The following is an 18105-nucleotide window of genomic DNA, read 5'->3' on the forward strand; positions in this document are numbered from 1 at the left end:
CATTATGCGAGGGAATGCAAATCTCCGCGTGTGATGATTGCTATCGCGGATGGTGGATATGAGTCCGCTAGTGACTATGATGAGGAGACATTGGCTCTTATTTGATAGAGGCAAAGGTGTCCCGTCTTTCGATGAGATGGTGGATTTCGCTTTGGTGGAAGTCGACTTTGACGATCCGACTACGAACGTGCGGGGACGTCGCGCCTTAGCAATCGCTAAACCAACTCCGAGAGGTTATTGACCACGCCGGAGCACGATCAACCTGACCACGAGGGTCTGTTTCCTGCGAGCAAACGAAGAACAAGCAAGAAACTGAGATTGCAATCTGGATATTGCGAATATAAGATGAAAGCTTTATTGATCAAGGTGGGGTTCTATGACGCCTTTGTCTGGTCGTTGAACACAAACGAAGTACGCGAAGTTGCAGCTATGGCGAACTTTTAATCTAAACAAAACCCAAGGTCTAAACGATGCCCTAAGGGCTGTATATATGGAGGAAGAGGGGGTGGATTTCGTGGCCCTTGGTGGAGGGGTCCGAAATCAACCCTATCTCTTGTTTCCCCACACATACGGACTCTAAAAATAGCCTATACTTATGTATTTCGAAATTACATGGGCCTGGCCCAATAATAAGGTGACGCAGCACCTAAAATAGCCTCGGGACGAAATTTATGAAGTGGCATCTTGTATATTTCGTCCAAGGCTTCATGCACCCATTATGGTGGCTTCAAAGTCCTGAAATCATCACTTGTAACTCCGTTCTTGTTTCCCTGGCGCATGCCATCATCTCCATGCTTGTTCTTGCTCCAATGTTCATCCTTCTCCAAGCTAGGCCCTTCATTTGTAAGCAAAACAAATGTATCCAATTTAGGCAGCATCATATTCTCATGAACATTAGAATCATTACCAAGAAACGAAAGTACCTGGTAATTTAGTTGGCGTGCACGAGCTCTAGTAATTGGTCCAGTATGTATAGCAGCAGGGGCTGTGGGTGTAACAATTGTATTGATGTCCTCATCAGCAGGATCGACAAGCATTGGGGCGAACTAACTTTTCTGCAGGCCGACCTTCATCATGGACACCACGTGCATCTTCTACTTCAACTGCACCAGCACCTCCATCCGGTGCCACCTCCAGCCGTGATACAAGAAAACAGGCACAACCACCATTATCTGCCAAGAGCGCACCTGCGGGGCCTGCACAGCGTTCTTCTTCTTCCATGGCATCAACAGGGCACACAAGTGATATTATTTGTCGTCGTTGTAAGGGAGGAGGTCATTATGCGAGGGAATGCAAATCTCCGCGTGTGATGATTGCTACCGCGGATGGTGGATATGAGTCCGCTAGTGACTATGATGAGGAGACATTGGCTCTTATTACACGTGAAGAACATGGTGGAGATGATTCTGATCATGAGACGCAATACATGGCTCCTGAAGACGCTGACAGGTATGAATGTTTAGTTGCTCAACGTGTTTTGAGTGTGCAGATCACACAAGCTGAGCAAAATCAGAGGCACAATTTGTCCCATACCAAGGGAGTTGTGAAGGAACGTTCTGTGCGCGTCATCATAGACGGAGGGAGCTGCAACAACTTGGCTAGCATGGAGATGGTGGAGAAGCTTTCTCTCACCACAAGACCACATCCACATCCTTACTACATCCAATGGTTCAACAACAGCGGCAAGGTTAAGGTAACACGTACTGTTCGTGTGCATTTTAGTATCTCTACATATGCTGATTATGTTGATTGTGATGTGGTACCTATGCAAGCATGTTCCTTATTACTTGGTAGACCATGGCAATTTGATAAAAATTCTGTACACCATGGTAGAAACAATCACTATACTCTTGTTCATAAGGATAAAAATATTACTTTGCTTCCTATGACTCCTGATTCCATTTTGAAAGATGATATTAATAGAGCTAATAAAGCACAACAGGAGAAGATTAAGAGTGAAAATCAGATTGTGGCAAAAGAATTTGAGCAACAAATGAAGCCTAATAATAAACCATCTAGTGTTGCTTCTGAAATTAAATTGAAAAGTGCATGTTTATTTGCCACCAAATCTGATATTGATGAGCTAGATTTCAGCAAATCTGTTTGCTATGCTTTTGTGTGCAAAGAGGCATTATTTTCATTCAAGGACGTGCCTTCCTCTTTGCCTCCTGCTGTCACTAACATTTTGCAGGAGTTCGCTGACGTTTTTCCACAAGACGTGCCACCGGGATTACCGCCTATTCGAGGGATTGAGCATCAGATTGACTTAATTCCCGGTGCTTCACTGCCAAACCGTGCACCATACCGTACCAATCCAGAGGAGACGAAGGAGATTATGCGTCAAGTACAAGAGCTTCTCGACAAAGGTTATATACGAGAATCCCTTAGTCCTTGTGCTGTTCCTATTATTCTAGTGCCGAAAAAGGATGGTACATCACGTATGTGTGTTGATTGTAGAGGCATTAATAATATTACTATTCGTTATCGTCATCCTATTCCTAGGCTAGATGATATGCTTGATGAATTGAGTGGCTCTACAATATTCTCCAAAGTTGATTTGCGTAGTGGGTACCATCAAATTCGTATGAAATTGGGAGATGAATGGAAAACAGCATTTAAAACTAAGTTTGGATTATATGAGTGGTTAGTCATGCCTTTTGGGTTAACTAATGCACCTAGTACTTTCATGAGATTAATGAACGAAGTTTTACGTGCTTTCCTTGGACGATTTGTGGTAGTTTACTTTGATGACATATTGATTTATAGCAGATCTTTGGAAGAACATTTGGAACATTTACGTGCTGTTTTTATTGCTCTACGTGATGCACGTTTGTTTGGTAACCTTGGGAAGTGCACCTTTTGCACCGACCGAGTATCTTTTCTTGGCTATGTTGTTACTCCACAGGGAATTGAAGTTGATAAAGCCAAGATTGAAGCTATTGAGAGTTGGCCGCAGCCCAAAACGGTCACACAAGTGAGGAGTTTTCTTGGCCTCGCTGGATTCTATAGGCGTTTTGTGAGAGATTTCAGCACCATTGCTGCACCTCTCAATGAGCTTACAAAGAAAGATGTGCCTTTTCTTTGGGGTACCGCACAGGAAGAAGCCTTCACGGTATTGAAAGATAATTTGACACATGCTCCTTTACTCCAACTTCCTGATTTTAATAAGACTTTTGAGCTTGAATGTGATGCTAGTGGAATTGGATTAGGAGGTGTGTTATTACAAGATGGCAAACCTGTTGCATACTTTTCTGAAAAATTGAGTGGGCCTAGTCTGAATTATTCTACTTATGATAAAGAATTATATGCTCTTGTTCGGACTTTAGAAACATGGCAACATTATTTATGGCCCAAAGAATTTGTTATACATTCTGATCATGAATCTTTGAAACATATTAAAAGTCAAGCTAAACTGAATCGTAGACATGCTAAATGGGTTGAATTCATTGAGACTTTTCCTTATGTCATTAAACACAAGAAGGGAAAAGAAAATGTTATTGCTGATGCATTGTCTCGCCGCTATACTATGCTTTGACAACTTGACTTCAAAATATTTCGTTTGGAGACCATCAAAGATCAATATGTGCATGATGCTGATTTTAAAGATGTAATGCAGAATTGTAAAGAAGGAAGAATGTGGAACAAGTTTGTCATTAACGATGGATTTGTGTTTCGTGCTAACAAGCTATGCATTCCAGCTAGCTCCGTTCGTCTTTTGTTGTTGCAGGAGGCGCATGGAGGAGGATTAATGGGACACTTTGGCGTGAAGAAGACGGATGACGTACTTGCTACACATTTCTTTTGGCCAAAGATGAGACGGGATGTTGAGCGTTTTATTGCTCGATGCACTACATGTCAAAAAGCTAAGTCACGACTCAATCCTCATGGTTTATATATGCCTTTGCCTGTACCTAGTGTTCCTTGGGAGGATATATCTATGGATTTTGTTTTAGGTTTACCTCGAACAAAGAAGGGGAGGGATAGCATATTTCTTGTCGTGGATAGATTGTCGAAAATGGCACACTTTATACCATGTCATAAAAGCGATGATGCTGTTAATGTTGCTGATTTGTTCTTTCGTGAAATTATTCGCTTGCATGGTGTGCCAAATACTATTGTTTCAGATCGTGATACTAAATTTCTTAGCCACTTTTGGAGATGTTTATGGGCTAAGTTGGGGACTAAACTGCTTTTTAGTACTACTTGTCACCCCCAAACTGATGGACAAACTGAAGTAGTCAATAGAACGTTGTCTACTATGCTTAGGGCTGTTTTGAAGAATAATAAGAAAATGTGGGAGGAATGCTTGCCTCATATTGAATTTGCTTATAATCGTTCATTGCATTCTACTACTAAGATGTGCCCTTTTGAAGTTGTGTATGGTTTCCTACCTCGTGCACCTATTGATTTGTTGCCTCTTCCATCTTCGGAGAAGGTTAATTTTGATGCTAAACAACGTGCTGAATTGATTTTAAAAATGCATGAGTTAACTAAGGAAAACATTGAGCGCATGAATGCTAAATATAAACTTGCTGGAGATAAGGGTAGAAAACATGTTGTGTTTGCACCTGGAGATCTTGTTTGGTTACATTTGCGTAAGGATAGATTTCCTGATTTGCGCAAATCAAAGTTAATGGCACGTGCTGATGGTCCCTTTAAGGTGTTAGAGAAAATAAATGATAATGCATATAAACTTGAGCTGCCTGCAGATTTTGGGGTTAGTCCCACTTTTAACATTGCAGATTTGAAGCCTTATTTGGGTGAGGAAGATGAACTTCCGTCGAGGACGACTTCATTTCAAGAAGGGGAGGATGATGAGGACATCAATACAATTGTTACACCCACAGCCCCTGCTGCTATACATACTGGACCAATTACTAGAGCTCGTGCACGCCAACTAAATTACCAGGTACTTTTGTTTCTTGGTAATGATTCTAATGTTCATGAGAATATGATGCTGCCTAAATTGGATACATTTGTTTTGCTTACAAATGAAGGGCCTAGCTTGGAGAAGGATGAACATTGGAGCAAGAACAAGCATGGAGATGATAGCATGCGCAAGGGGAACAAGAACGGAGTTACAAGTGATGATTTCAGGACTTTGAAGCCACCATAATGGGTGCATGAAGCCTTGGACGAAATATACAAGATGCCACTTCATAAATTTCATCCCGAGGCTATTTTAGGTGCTGCGTCACCTTATTATTGGGCCAGGCCCATGTAATTTCGAAATACATAAGTATAGGCTATTTTTAGAGTCCGTATGTGTGGGGAAACAAGAGATAGGGTTGATTTCGGACCCCTCCACCAAGGGCCACGAAATTCCCCCCTCTTCCTCCATATATACAGCCCTTAGGGCATCGTTTAGACTTTGGGTTTTGTTTAGATTAAAAGTTCGCCATAGCTGCAACTTCGCGTACTTCGTTTGTGTTCAACGACCAGACAAAGGCGTCACAGAACCCCACCTTGATCAATAAAGCTTTCATCTTATATTCGCAATATCCAGATTGCAATCTTAGTTTCTTGCTTGTTCTTCGTTTGCTCGCAGGAAACAGACCCTCGTGGTCAGGTTGATCGTGCTCCGGCGTGGTCAATAACGTCTCGGAGTTGGTTTAGCGATTGCTAAGGCGCGACGTCCTCACACGTTCGTAGTCGGATCGTCAAAGTCGACTTCCACCAAAGCGAAATCCACCATCTCATCGAAAGACGGGACACCTTTGCCTCTATCATTGAGAGTTGGCCGCAGCCCAAAACGGTCACACAAGTGAGGAGTTTTCTTGGCCTCGCTGGATTCTATAGGCGTTTTGTGAGAGATTTCAGCACCATTGCTGCACCTCTCAACGAGCTTACAAAGAAGGATGTGCCTTTTGTTTGGGGTACCGCACAGGAAGAAGCCTTCACGGTATTGAAAGATAAGTTGACACATGCTCCTTTACTCCAACTTCCTGATTTTAATAAGACTTTTGAGCTTGAATGTGATGCTAGTGGAATTGGATTAGGAGGTGTGTTATTACAAGATGGCAAACCTGTTGCATACTTTTCTGAAAAATTGAGTGGGCCTAGTCTGAATTATTCTACTTATGATAAAGAATTATATGCTCTTGTTCGGACTTTAGAAACATGGCAACATTATTTATGGCCCAAAGAATTTGTTATACATTCTGATCATGAATCTTTGAAACATATTAAAAGTCAAGCTAAACTGAATCGTAGACATGCTAAATGGGTTGAATTCATTGAGACTTTTCCTTATGTCATTAAACACAAGAAGGGAAAAGAAAATGTTATTGCTGATGCATTGTCTCGCCGCTATACTATGCTTTGACAACTTGACTTCAAAATATTTCGTTTGGAGACCATCAAAGATCAATATGTGCATGATGCTGATTTTAAAGATGTAATGCAGAATTGTAAAGAAGGAAGAATGTGGAACAAGTTTGTCATTAACGATGGATTTGTGTTTCGTGCTAACAAGCTATGCATTCCAGCTAGCTCCGTTCGTCTTTTGTTGTTGCAGGAGGCGCATGGAGGAGGATTAATGGGACACTTTGGCGTGAAGAAGACGGATGACGTACTTGCTACACATTTCTTTTGGCCAAAGATGAGACGGGATGTTGAGCGTTTTATTGCTCGATGCACTACATGTCAAAAAGCTAAGTCACGACTCAATCCTCATGGTTTATATATGCCTTTGCCTGTACCTAGTGTTCCTTGGGAGGATATATCTATGGATTTTGTTTTAGGTTTACCTCGAACAAAGAAGGGGAGGGATAGCATATTTCTTGTCGTGGATAGATTGTCGAAAATGGCACACTTTATACCATGTCATAAAAGCGATGATGCTGTTAATGTTGCTGATTTGTTCTTTCGTGAAATTATTCGCTTGCATGGTGTGCCAAATACTATTGTTTCAGATCGTGATACTAAATTTCTTAGCCACTTTTGGAGATGTTTATGGGCTAAGTTGGGGACTAAACTGCTTTTTAGTACTACTTGTCACCCCCAAACTGATGGACAAACTGAAGTAGTCAATAGAACGTTGTCTACTATGCTTAGGGCTGTTTTGAAGAATAATAAGAAAATGTGGGAGGAATGCTTGCCTCATATTGAATTTGCTTATAATCGTTCATTGCATTCTACTACTAAGATGTGCCCTTTTGAAGTTGTGTATGGTTTCCTACCTCGTGCACCTATTGATTTGTTGCCTCTTCCATCTTCGGAGAAGGTTAATTTTGATGCTAAACAACGTGCTGAATTGATTTTAAAAATGCATGAGTTAACTAAGGAAAACATTGAGCGTATGAATGCTAAATATAAACTTGCTGGAGATAAGGGTAGAAAACATGTTGTGTTTGCACCTGGAGATCTTGTTTGGGTACATTTGCGTAAGGATAGATTTCCTGATTTGCGCAAATCAAAGCTAATGCCACGTGCTGATGGTCCCTTTAAGGTGTTAGAGAAAATAAATGATAATGCATATAAACTTGAGCTGCCTGCAGATTTTGGGGTTAGTCCCACTTTTAACATTGCAGATTTGAAGCCTTATTTGGGTGGGGAAGATGAACTTCCGTCGAGGACGACTTCATTTCAAGAAGGGGAGGATGATGAGGACATCAATACAATTGTTACACCCACAGCCCCTGCTGCTATACATACTGGACCAATTACTAGAGCTCGTGCACGCCAACTAAATTACCAGGTACTTTCGTTTCTTGGTAATGATTCTAATGTTCATGAGAATATGATGCTGCCTAAATTGGATACATTTGTTTTGCTTACAAATGAAGGGCCTAGCTTGGAGAAGGATGAACATTGGAGCAAGAACAAGCATGGAGATGATGGCATGCGCAAGGGGAACAAGAACGGAGTTACAAGTGATGATTTCAGGACATTGAAGCCACCATAATGGGTGCATGAAGCCTTGGACGAAATATACAAGATGTCACTTCATAAATTTCGTCCCGAGGCTATTTTAGGTGCTGCGTCACCTTATTATTGGGCCAGGCCCATGTAATTTCGAAATACATAAGTATAGGCTATTTTTAGAGTCCGTATGTGTGGGGAAACAAGAGATAGGGTTGATTTCGGACCCCTCCACCAAGGGCCACGAAATTCCCCCCTCTTCCTCCATATATACAGCCCTTAGGGCATCGTTTAGACTTTGGGTTTTGTTTAGATTAAAAGTTCGCCATAGCTGCAACTTCGCGTACTTCGTTTGTGTTCAACGACCAGACAAAGGCGTCACAGAACCCCACCTTGATCAATAAAGCTTTCATCTTATATTCGCAATATCCAGATTGCAATCTTAGTTTCTTGCTTGTTCTTCGTTTGTTCGCAGGAAACAGACCCTCGTGGTCAGGTTGATCGTGCTCCGGCGTGGTCAATAACCTCTCGAAGTTGGTTTAGCGATTGCTAAGGCGCGACGTCCTCGCACGCTCGTAGTCGGATCGTCAAAGTCGACTTCCACCAAAGCGAAATCCACCATCTCATCGAAAGACGGGACACCTTTGCCTCTATCAATTGTCCCCTCCGGGGAGGAAAGCGAACACACCCCGGCAACGTCAGACACAGTTCAAGACAAGGGAGAGCGAGATAGCGGAGACAGTCCCAAGGTTGCGGCAAGGAAGAAAGTGGTGCATCGCCTAGTGTACTTCGTCAGCTCCCTGTTACAGGGGGGCTAGATCAAGGTACTCTGGCATGCAAAAGTTGTTTTTTAGCCTCATCATGGCCTCAAGGAAACTGCGCCACTACTTCCAAGCCCATGAGATCACGATTGTCACCCGCTTTCCTATACAAAGAATATTCAGAAACCCCGAGACCACCGGCAGGATAGTGGAGTGGGCCTTGGAATTATCCAGATTTGGTTTGAAGTTTGAGAGCACATCAATTATTCAGAGTAGAGCACTGGCAGAGTTCATTGCAGAATGGATGCCAATGTTGGAGACTGTTATTCCCGGTAAGGAAGCGCCCCAGGAACGGATTAGGTATTTCGATGGTGCCTTCTCCCTGCAAGGTGTAGGGTCTGGCTTGCTTCTTATTGCTCCCATTGGGGAACACCTTAAGTATGTCGTCCAGATGTATTTTCCCTGGGAGGAGGCTACCAATAATACGGGATGAAGGGCTCCTTGACAGGCTCGAGATTGCGATAGAACCGAGGATCAAGAAGTTGATCATCCGCGGAGATTCGCAACTTGTGGTGAGAAAAGTGAACAAGGATTACCAAAGTCCATTGATGGAGGCATACGTTGAGGAAGTGAGAAAGTTGGAGGAGCGCTTTGGCGGATTGCAAATAGAGCACGTACGTCATGCGTAAAACAACGTTGCTGATCATCTGTCAAAGTGCGCTGCACAAAAACTCCCTGTGGTACCAGGGACTTTTGTTCTCCATTTGACTCAGCCCTCCGTATCCCCGGCAATAATGGCCAGGAAGAGGAGGAAACTTGTCACATCCCTAGTTCTGGTATGACCTACACTAGCTAGTCATTTGTGCATCATGTTTAAATTTCATTTAAAATTGAATTGGGGATTTTTGAAACCCTCAGAAATCATTTCTGGAAATGACCCAGATAAAAATTGCTCCAAAAAGGTCCAAGAAAATGGTCATGATTCTCTCTGGAAATATTGGTCAGAGGTAAAATTCATACCAATATTTTAAGGAGCTCATAAATATTTATTGTTGGCCATTTGGATTAATCCAGTAATTATTTGCATTGTATATATATTTTTATATATATAAAATAGTGTCCAATAATTCTGTTAGTTGTTGAGGAGCTCTAAAAAATCCAACTAGTTCCTACAAAAATAGACAGAAGAAAATAAAATGGTTTAGTATTATTATTATATCAAAACAATGTCTAAAAAGGAAAAATAGAAAAAATGAAAAGAAGAGGCCCACCTGGCGGCCTGGCACTGTGCGGCCCAATAGGCTGACCCAGCCAGCTGGCCCTGCCAGTCACCACCAACCTCCACCAGGAGGCCACGGGCGCGTGGTCGCCGCGTGCATGCACGCGCTGCGCCACCTCCTGCCAGCTTGCCCCTCCCTATCGACGCCTAGACGTCCTGGACGACTCCACGCACCACCCAAGACCTCTGTCACTCTCTCTTGCTCTCCCTCCTCCCCTGGATCTCTCCCTCTCACAACAGCCGAGCGCTGCCGTCGCCGCCGCTCGCCGCTGCCGTAGCTATCGCCTCCCCCTCGCCCTCTCCTCGTGTCTACAAGTTCTGTCGTGACGTCTACTGCATCTCCGTCGAGCCGCGCGCCGTGGTAGGCCCTAGAGAGCCGCCATCACCATCGTCTTCACCTCCCGTCGCCGGAGATCGCCATCGTTGCCCCGTCGACCTCAGCGCGCCCCCGAGCTCGCCGTCAAGCCCATGGTGCTCGTTGTGAGCTCCTGATCTGTTTCCCCTTCTCTATTTTTCTCTTCGCATACCGTAGCTCCGTTCCCCGCCATGGCCGTGGCTCCTCGACGCCGTTCATGTCGCCGCCATCGCCCTGGCCACCGTAGCTCGCGCCCGCGCATGCCACTGCGCTCAGTGATACGTCTCCAACGTATCTATAATTTTTGATTGCTCCATGCTACTTTATCTACTGTTTTAGGCAATATTGGGCTTTATTATCCACTTTTATATTATTTTCACAACTAACCTATTAACCGGAGGCCCAGCCCAGATTTGCTGTTTTATGCCTATTTTAGTGTTTCGAGGAAAAGGAATATCAGACGGAGTCAAAACGGAACAAAATTAACTAGAGAAGTTATTTTTGGAAGGAAAGCCACCCGATGGACTTGGAGTGCACGTCAGGAGATACGGGAGGTGCTCACGAGGGTGGGGGGCGCGCCCTCCCCCTGGGCGCGCCCCCCTGCCTCGTGGGACCCCCGTAGCTCCACCGACGTACTTCCTGCACCCATATATACCTACGTACCGAAAAACTTCCAGAACAGAAGATAGATCGGGAGTTCCGCCGCCGCAAGCCTCTATAGCCACCAAAAACCAATCGGGACACTGTTCCGGCACCCTGTCGGAGGGGGATCCCATCACCGAAGGCCATCTTCATCATCCCGGCGCTATCCATGACGAGGAGGGAGTAGTTCACCCTCGGGGCTGAGGGTATATACCAGTAGCTATGTGTTTGATCTCTCTCTCGTGTTCTTCTATGGCACGATCTTGATGTATCCGAGCTTTGCTATTGTAGTTGGATCTTATGATGTTTCTCCCCCTCTACTCTCTTGTGATGAATTGAGTTTCCCCTTTGAAGTTATCTTATCAGATTGAGTCTTTATGAGAACACTTGATGTATGTCTTGCCGTGATTATCTATGGTGACAATGGGATATCATGTGCCACTTGATGTATGTTTTGGTGACCAACTTGCGGGTTCCACCCATGAACCTATGCATAGGGGTTGGCACACGTTCTTGACTCTCCGGTAGTAGCTTTGGGGCACTCTTTGAAGTACTTTTATGTTGGTTGGATGAATCTGAGATTGTGTGATGCATATCTTATAATCATGCCCATGGATACTTGAGGTGACAATGGAGTATCTAGGTGACATTAGGGTTTTGGTTGATTTGTGTCTTAAGGTGTTATTCTAGTACACACTCTTTTATAGATCAATTCGAAAGAATAGCTTTGTGGTGGTTTCGTACCTGACCATAATCTCTACGTTTGTTCTCCGCTATTAGTGGCTTTGGAGTGACTCTTTGTTGCATGTTGAGGGCTTGTCATATGTTCTATCTATGTTATTATTGTTGAGAGAACTTGCACTAGTGAAAGTATAAACCCTAGGCCTTGTTTCCTATCATTGCAATACCGTTTACGCTCACTTTTATCGCTCGCTACCTTGCTGTTTTTATTATTTCAGATTACAAAAACCTTTATCTACTATCTATTTTGCACTTGTATCTTCATCTCTTCGCCGAACTAGTGCACCTATACAATTTACCATTGTATTGGGTGTGTTGGGGACACAAGAGACTCTTTGTTATTTGGTTGCAGGGTTGTTTGAGAGAGACCATCTTCATCCTACGCCTCCTACCGATTGATAAACCTTAGGTCATCCACTTTAGGGAAATTTGCTACTATCCTACAAACCTGTGCACTTGCAGGCCCAACAACGTCTACAAGAAGAAGGTTGTGTAGTAGACATCACTCAGCAGCCCCTAGCAGGCCAACACCACCACCAGCAACCCCTGGCGTGCACAGCGCGTTGCGCGCGCACCTCGCCGTGCTCCGGCCGCCACTCCGAGCTCGTTTCCGGCGAGCTCTCGCACCCTCGCAGCCTCCCGCTTGCTCTAAACGACGCGGACGAGCCCTAGCTCCTCGCCCATGGTTTCCGTCGTGCGTTTGGTCACCAGAGGGTGTTTTCCGATCCCCTCCGCCGTGTTCGGCGTCGCCGGTGGCTAAACGCTGGCAGGTGACTGGGTTTGACCACCCAGTTGACCAGTTTTGACCCTTGTGGGTCAATGACAGGTGGGGCCCGACTCTGGCTAAATTATAATTAGGGTTAGTGTTAGTGTTAACTAACTCTATTAATTAACTGTGACACTGACGTGTGGACCCCACACGTTAGGTTGGACCTGGTCAGCGCAGTTGACTTACTGACACAAGCATGACGCAGTGCTGACGCAATTAATCTTTTTCTGGTTTTAAAATAAATGAGGAAATTCTAGAAATTGTTACAAACTTCAAAAATTCATATAAATTCAACCATAGCTCAGATTGTAATAATTTATATATGAAAAATTATCAGAGAAATTCAATCTATCCATCTGTACTAGTTTCATCCATGACAAAAAAACTTATACCTACTTTATAAGTGAAAACACTTAAATGGCATTTATGAATGTTTAATTTGGAGTTGCATTTCAACCCTTGGTTCAAATGGACTTCACCCAAATGAATAATGCTAGTTGCATTAGATCAAACAACATCACATTTTATGCCATGTTCATGCATCGCATTGTTGCATATGCTTGTGTATTGATTGTCGACACCATTCCTTCTTGATAGGTCCTCCTCCAGAGAGTGCTCCAGAGTACCTGTCTGTGGAGCAGCGCTGAGGGAGTCATGGATTAGGGGGTGTCCGGATGGCCGGACTATGACCTTCGGCCGAACTCCTGGACTACGAAGATACAAGATTGAAGACCCCACCCCGTGTCCGGACAGGACTTTCCTTGGCGTGGAAGGCAAGCTTAGCGATATGATACGAAGATCTCCTCCCATTGTAACCGACTCTGTGTAACCCTAGCCCTCTCTGGTGTCTATATAAACTGGAGAGTTTTAGTCCCTAGGACGAACAACAATCATACCATAGGCTAGATTCTAGGGTTTAGCCACTCCGATCTCGTGGTAGATCTACTCTTGTACTACCCATATCATCAATATTAATCAAGCAGGAGTAGGGTTTTACCTCCATAGAGAGGGCCCGAACGTGGGTAAAAACATCGTGTCCCTTGTCTCCTGTTACCATCCGCCTAGATGCATAGTTCGGGACCCCCTACCCGAGATCCGCTGGTTTTGACACCGATATTGGTGCTTTCATTGAGAGTTTCGTTGTGTCGTCACCATTAGGAAGGATGCCACACCCCGTCTTTAAAGACGGCGTCGTTGCTAAAGGAGCTTTGGCTGTCGGCCAAACTCTCCGGCTAGGCTGGTTTTTGATGACCGCCAGTCCGGCCGCCGCGCCAACGATGACCTCTCGGGCCATCGAAAGCAATCTTCGCATCAGCTCGGAGCTCGCCGAACAGTTAGATCCGATGGAGCTCTTCTCCCTGAACAAACTCTTGGATCGCATTGCAGCCCTGGGAGTCGCTACCGATTACGACCAGATTGGGCTTAAACCTGATCAAAGAGAGCTTGACTCTCCCCAGATTACCCACCACGTCGAAGTGGTGGAAGAACAATGCGGCGAATCTTCGCCCGCCCTAAGGACCAGATGCGTCCGGATTCCCGATCCCTCCAAGCCGGAAACCAGCGAAGGGAAGGATGTCGCCCGAACCCTGAACTTAAAGTCAGGCAGCAAGCTTCCGAATTCGGAAACTGCTCGGCCCCTGAATCTTACATCGGGCAGGGTTCCGGATTTATTTCCACCCGCCCACCCAACTATACGGGATTTATCCCTAATACGGCAAGAGTCCGGAGAAGCAGTACACCACTACTGGGCCAGATTCCTCCTGGTTATGAACAGGATAAAGGACTGCCGTGAGAAAGAAGCAATTTTACACTTCCTTAACAACTGCACGGACATCGGAATCCTCAACGCCATAAGTCACCGTGAAATTACACGATTCGCCGACTTGACATCCATAGTACAAAAGTACTGTGCGATTGAAAGCGTTCGGAAAACCGAAGATAAATTCTGGGACAATCCGGCCCCGAATATAACACGAGTCCGAAACAAAAGGGCGCATTATCGCCAGGCATCCGAGCCAAATATCAAAAAACAAAAGCCCTCTACAGGGTACGGGACCGTATTGGAAGGATGGCTCAATGGACCCTGTAGAATTCATAATTCAGGGAAAGCCACACCAATGCACAACCTCAGAGCATGTTGGATACTACGGCAGTTAGCCAGAAGCGGCGAGGAGCTTTTAACTCCAGCACCCGAAGAATACCTCCCCAGTACGGTATCGACAGTCTTCGAGACGTTCACATCAAACAATGCAAGGAAACGAACGCTCCCAACCTCGCTGAAGTCTACCAAGTAGCAACAATAAACCCATGGAGTGACACGGCTATCACCTTTAATGCCAGTGACGAACCTAAATTCCGGACAGCCCGAGCACCAGGCGCATTGGTCCTCAGTCCAATAGTGGACGGCTTTCGACTTACAAAGGTACTTATGGACGGCGGCAGCGGACTCAACCTCATCTATGAGGAAACCCTGCGAAAAATGGAAATTGACTGGAGCCGCATTGAGCAAAGCAACACAACTTTTAGGGGAATAATCCCAAGCCGGGAAGCGTGCTCTTCAGGAAAAATCATACTGGATGTGGTGTTCGGCACACCGGACAATTACAGATCCGAGGAGGTCACGTTTCAAGTGGCCCCGTTCAGCAGCGGCTACCACGCCCTGCTAGGGCGAGAAGCATTTACAATTTTCCAAGCCATACCCCATTATGGGTACATGAAGCTCAAAATGCCCGGGCCCAACAGAATCATCACTCTCGCAAGTGATCCGGACATAGCGCTCCACGCGGAAAACAAGACAGCCGCACTGGCCCTAGAGGCATTATCTGAGGCCCTAGCGGCCGAGGAATTAACGGTGTTGCGCTCCATGGTGGACAGGGACGACGTGATACTAGACAAGAGATCCAAGTCCACCTCTTTTAAACCAGCGTACGAAATAGTCAAATTCCAAGTCCATCCAACGGGGCACAATTAAAGCCCGATGTAGACGCCGCACTCAGAGACTTTCTGCGAGAAAATTGGGACATTTTCGCCCGGCACCCCTCGGATATGCCAGGAATCCCACGCAGGCTGGCCGAACACAGCCTGAACATCTTAAAAGGGTTTAAACCCGTCAAGCAGACCCTACGGCGCTTTTCCGAACCTAAGAGACAAGCCATGGGAGAGGAGCTAGCAAAACTACTAGAAGCCAGGTTCATCAGAGACATAAAACATCCAGACTGGCTAGCAAACCTGGTGATGGTACCAAAGAAGGACAAATCCTGGCGCCTATGTGTCGATTTCAAAGACCTAAACAAGGCCTGTCCAAAGGACCCTTTCCCACTCCCCCGAATTGATCAAATCATCGACGTCACCGCAGGACACGACTCGTTGTGTTTCCTCGATGCATACTCTGGCTACCACCAAATCAAGATGGCAGAGTCAGACCAGGCCGCAACGGCATTCATCACCCTATACGGCCCACTCTGCTTCAACACGATGCCCTTCGGGCTCAAAAACACCGGCGCAACATATCAGCGCATGATTCAGACATGTCTAGCCAACCAGATCGGCAAAACGGTCGAAGCATACGTAGATGACGTGGTCGTCAAAACCAAACACGTTGATACTCTAGTAGACGACTTGAGGCTCACGTTCGACAATCTCCGAACATATGACATTAAGCTCAACCCGGAAAAATGCGTTTTCGGTGTACCAGCCGGAAAGCTCCTGGGCTTCATTGTATCTGGTAGAGGAATCGAAGCAAACACAGCCAAGATCTGAGCTCTGTCACAATTAGATACCCCAAAGGACCTCAAACAAATACAAAAACTGACAGGATGCGTGGCGGCTCTAAGCCGCTTTATCTCCCGCTTAGGAGAAAAGGCATTACCCCTCTATCGCCTCCTACGGCGCACCGACCACTTCGAGAGGACGGAGGCCGCCATGGTCGGACTCGAAGAAATAAAAGCCATATTGGCAACAAATCCAGTCCTGGCCGCGCCCAACATGGGCGAACCAATGCTATTATACATCGCGGCAACCCATCAAGTGGTAAGCGCGGTGCTCGTCGTCGAACGAGAGGCGGACGGACACAAGTTCCCCCTCCAAAAACCAATGTACTGCATGTCCACTGTGCTAACTCCATGCAAGTCACGGTACCCACATTATCAAAAGATAGCATACGCGGTGTTCATGGCATCCCGGAAGCTGCGACACTACTTTCAAGAGTGCTCCATAATAGTGGCATCCGAAGTACCCCTTAATGACATTATAAACAACCGCGACGCAACGGGCTGGATTGACAAATGGGCCATCAAGCTCCTCCCGTTCGACATAACCTACAAGCCAAGGCGAGCTATTAAGTCGCAGGTTTTGGCCGACTTCATTGCCGAATGGACTGAAGCCGAACTCCCTAAAGAATCCGGCGCATACTCCAACTGGATCATGCACTTCGACGGCTCCAAAATGCTGGCTGGCCTGGGGGCTGGCGTCGTTCTGACGTCCCCAACCGGGGACACAGTCCAATACGTACTTCAAATAATGTACACGGATTCGAACAACGCAGCCGAATACGAGGCCCTTTTACATGGCCTCCGAATGGCAGTCTCCATGGGCATTCAGCGCCTAGAGGTCCGCGGGGATTCAAATCTCGCAATATCCCAAATAAATGGAGACTTCGACGCCAAGGAACCGAAAATGGTAGCTTACCGCAACGCCATCTTAAAGATGTTAGCTCGGTTTGAGGGGCTCGAATTTCATGACATAGCCGGGAAAACAACCAAGCAGCAGACGTACTGGCACGCATCGGCGCCAAGCGCGAGGCCGTCCCTCCCAACATCTTCCTAGAAAGGCTGTTCAAGCCATCTGTATCATGGGACGGAGAATCTGGAAACAATAGCCCGGACACAACTACACTGCCCCTCACCGAGCATCCTGACACAACTGGGGGCTACGCCAATGAAACAACGCCGTAAGCCTGCGAAATAATGGCAGTCATTGCCCCTTGGACAGAGCCATTCCTAGCCTACCTAACTAGGCAGGAACTTCCCGAGGACCAAAACGAGGCCCGCTGCATAGTGCGGCGATCTAAAGCCTAAAAAGTCCATGAGGGAGAGCTTTACAAGAAAAGCACAACCGGAGTCCTGCAAAGGTGTATCTCCGAAGAAGAAGGACGAGACCTTTTGGCTGAAATCCATGCCGGACTCGGCGGGCACCACGCCGCAGCCCGGGCCCTTGTAAGCAAGGCCTTCCGTACCGGATTTTATTAGCCAACGGCCCGGGCAGACGCTCAGGACTTAGTACAACGATGTATTGGTTGCCAGTTATTCGCCAACCAAAGCCACATGCCGCCTACCACCCTACAAACTATACCCATTACCTAGCCTTTCGCGGTCTGGGGGCTTGACATGGTCGGACCCCTTAAAGGAGGAACCCACAAGCAAAAATACCTACTGGTCATGGTGGAAAAATTCACCAAATGGATAGAAGCCAAGCCTGTAAAGACGGCCGAATCCGGACCAATGATAGACTTCCTTTCTGGGGTTGTACACCGTTACTGTGTCCCCCACAGCATCATAACCGACAACGGCACAAACTTCACGGCCGATGAAGTCAAACTTTGGTGCAAGAACATGGGCATCAAGCTCGACTACGCTTCAGTCTATCACCCTCAAACTAACGGTCAAGTCGAACGGGCCAATGGTCCCATTGTGAGCGG

This window comes from Triticum dicoccoides, chromosome 7B, assembly GCF_002162155.2.
Source record: "Triticum dicoccoides isolate Atlit2015 ecotype Zavitan chromosome 7B, WEW_v2.0, whole genome shotgun sequence".
Taxonomy (NCBI): Eukaryota; Viridiplantae; Streptophyta; class Magnoliopsida; order Poales; family Poaceae; genus Triticum; species Triticum dicoccoides.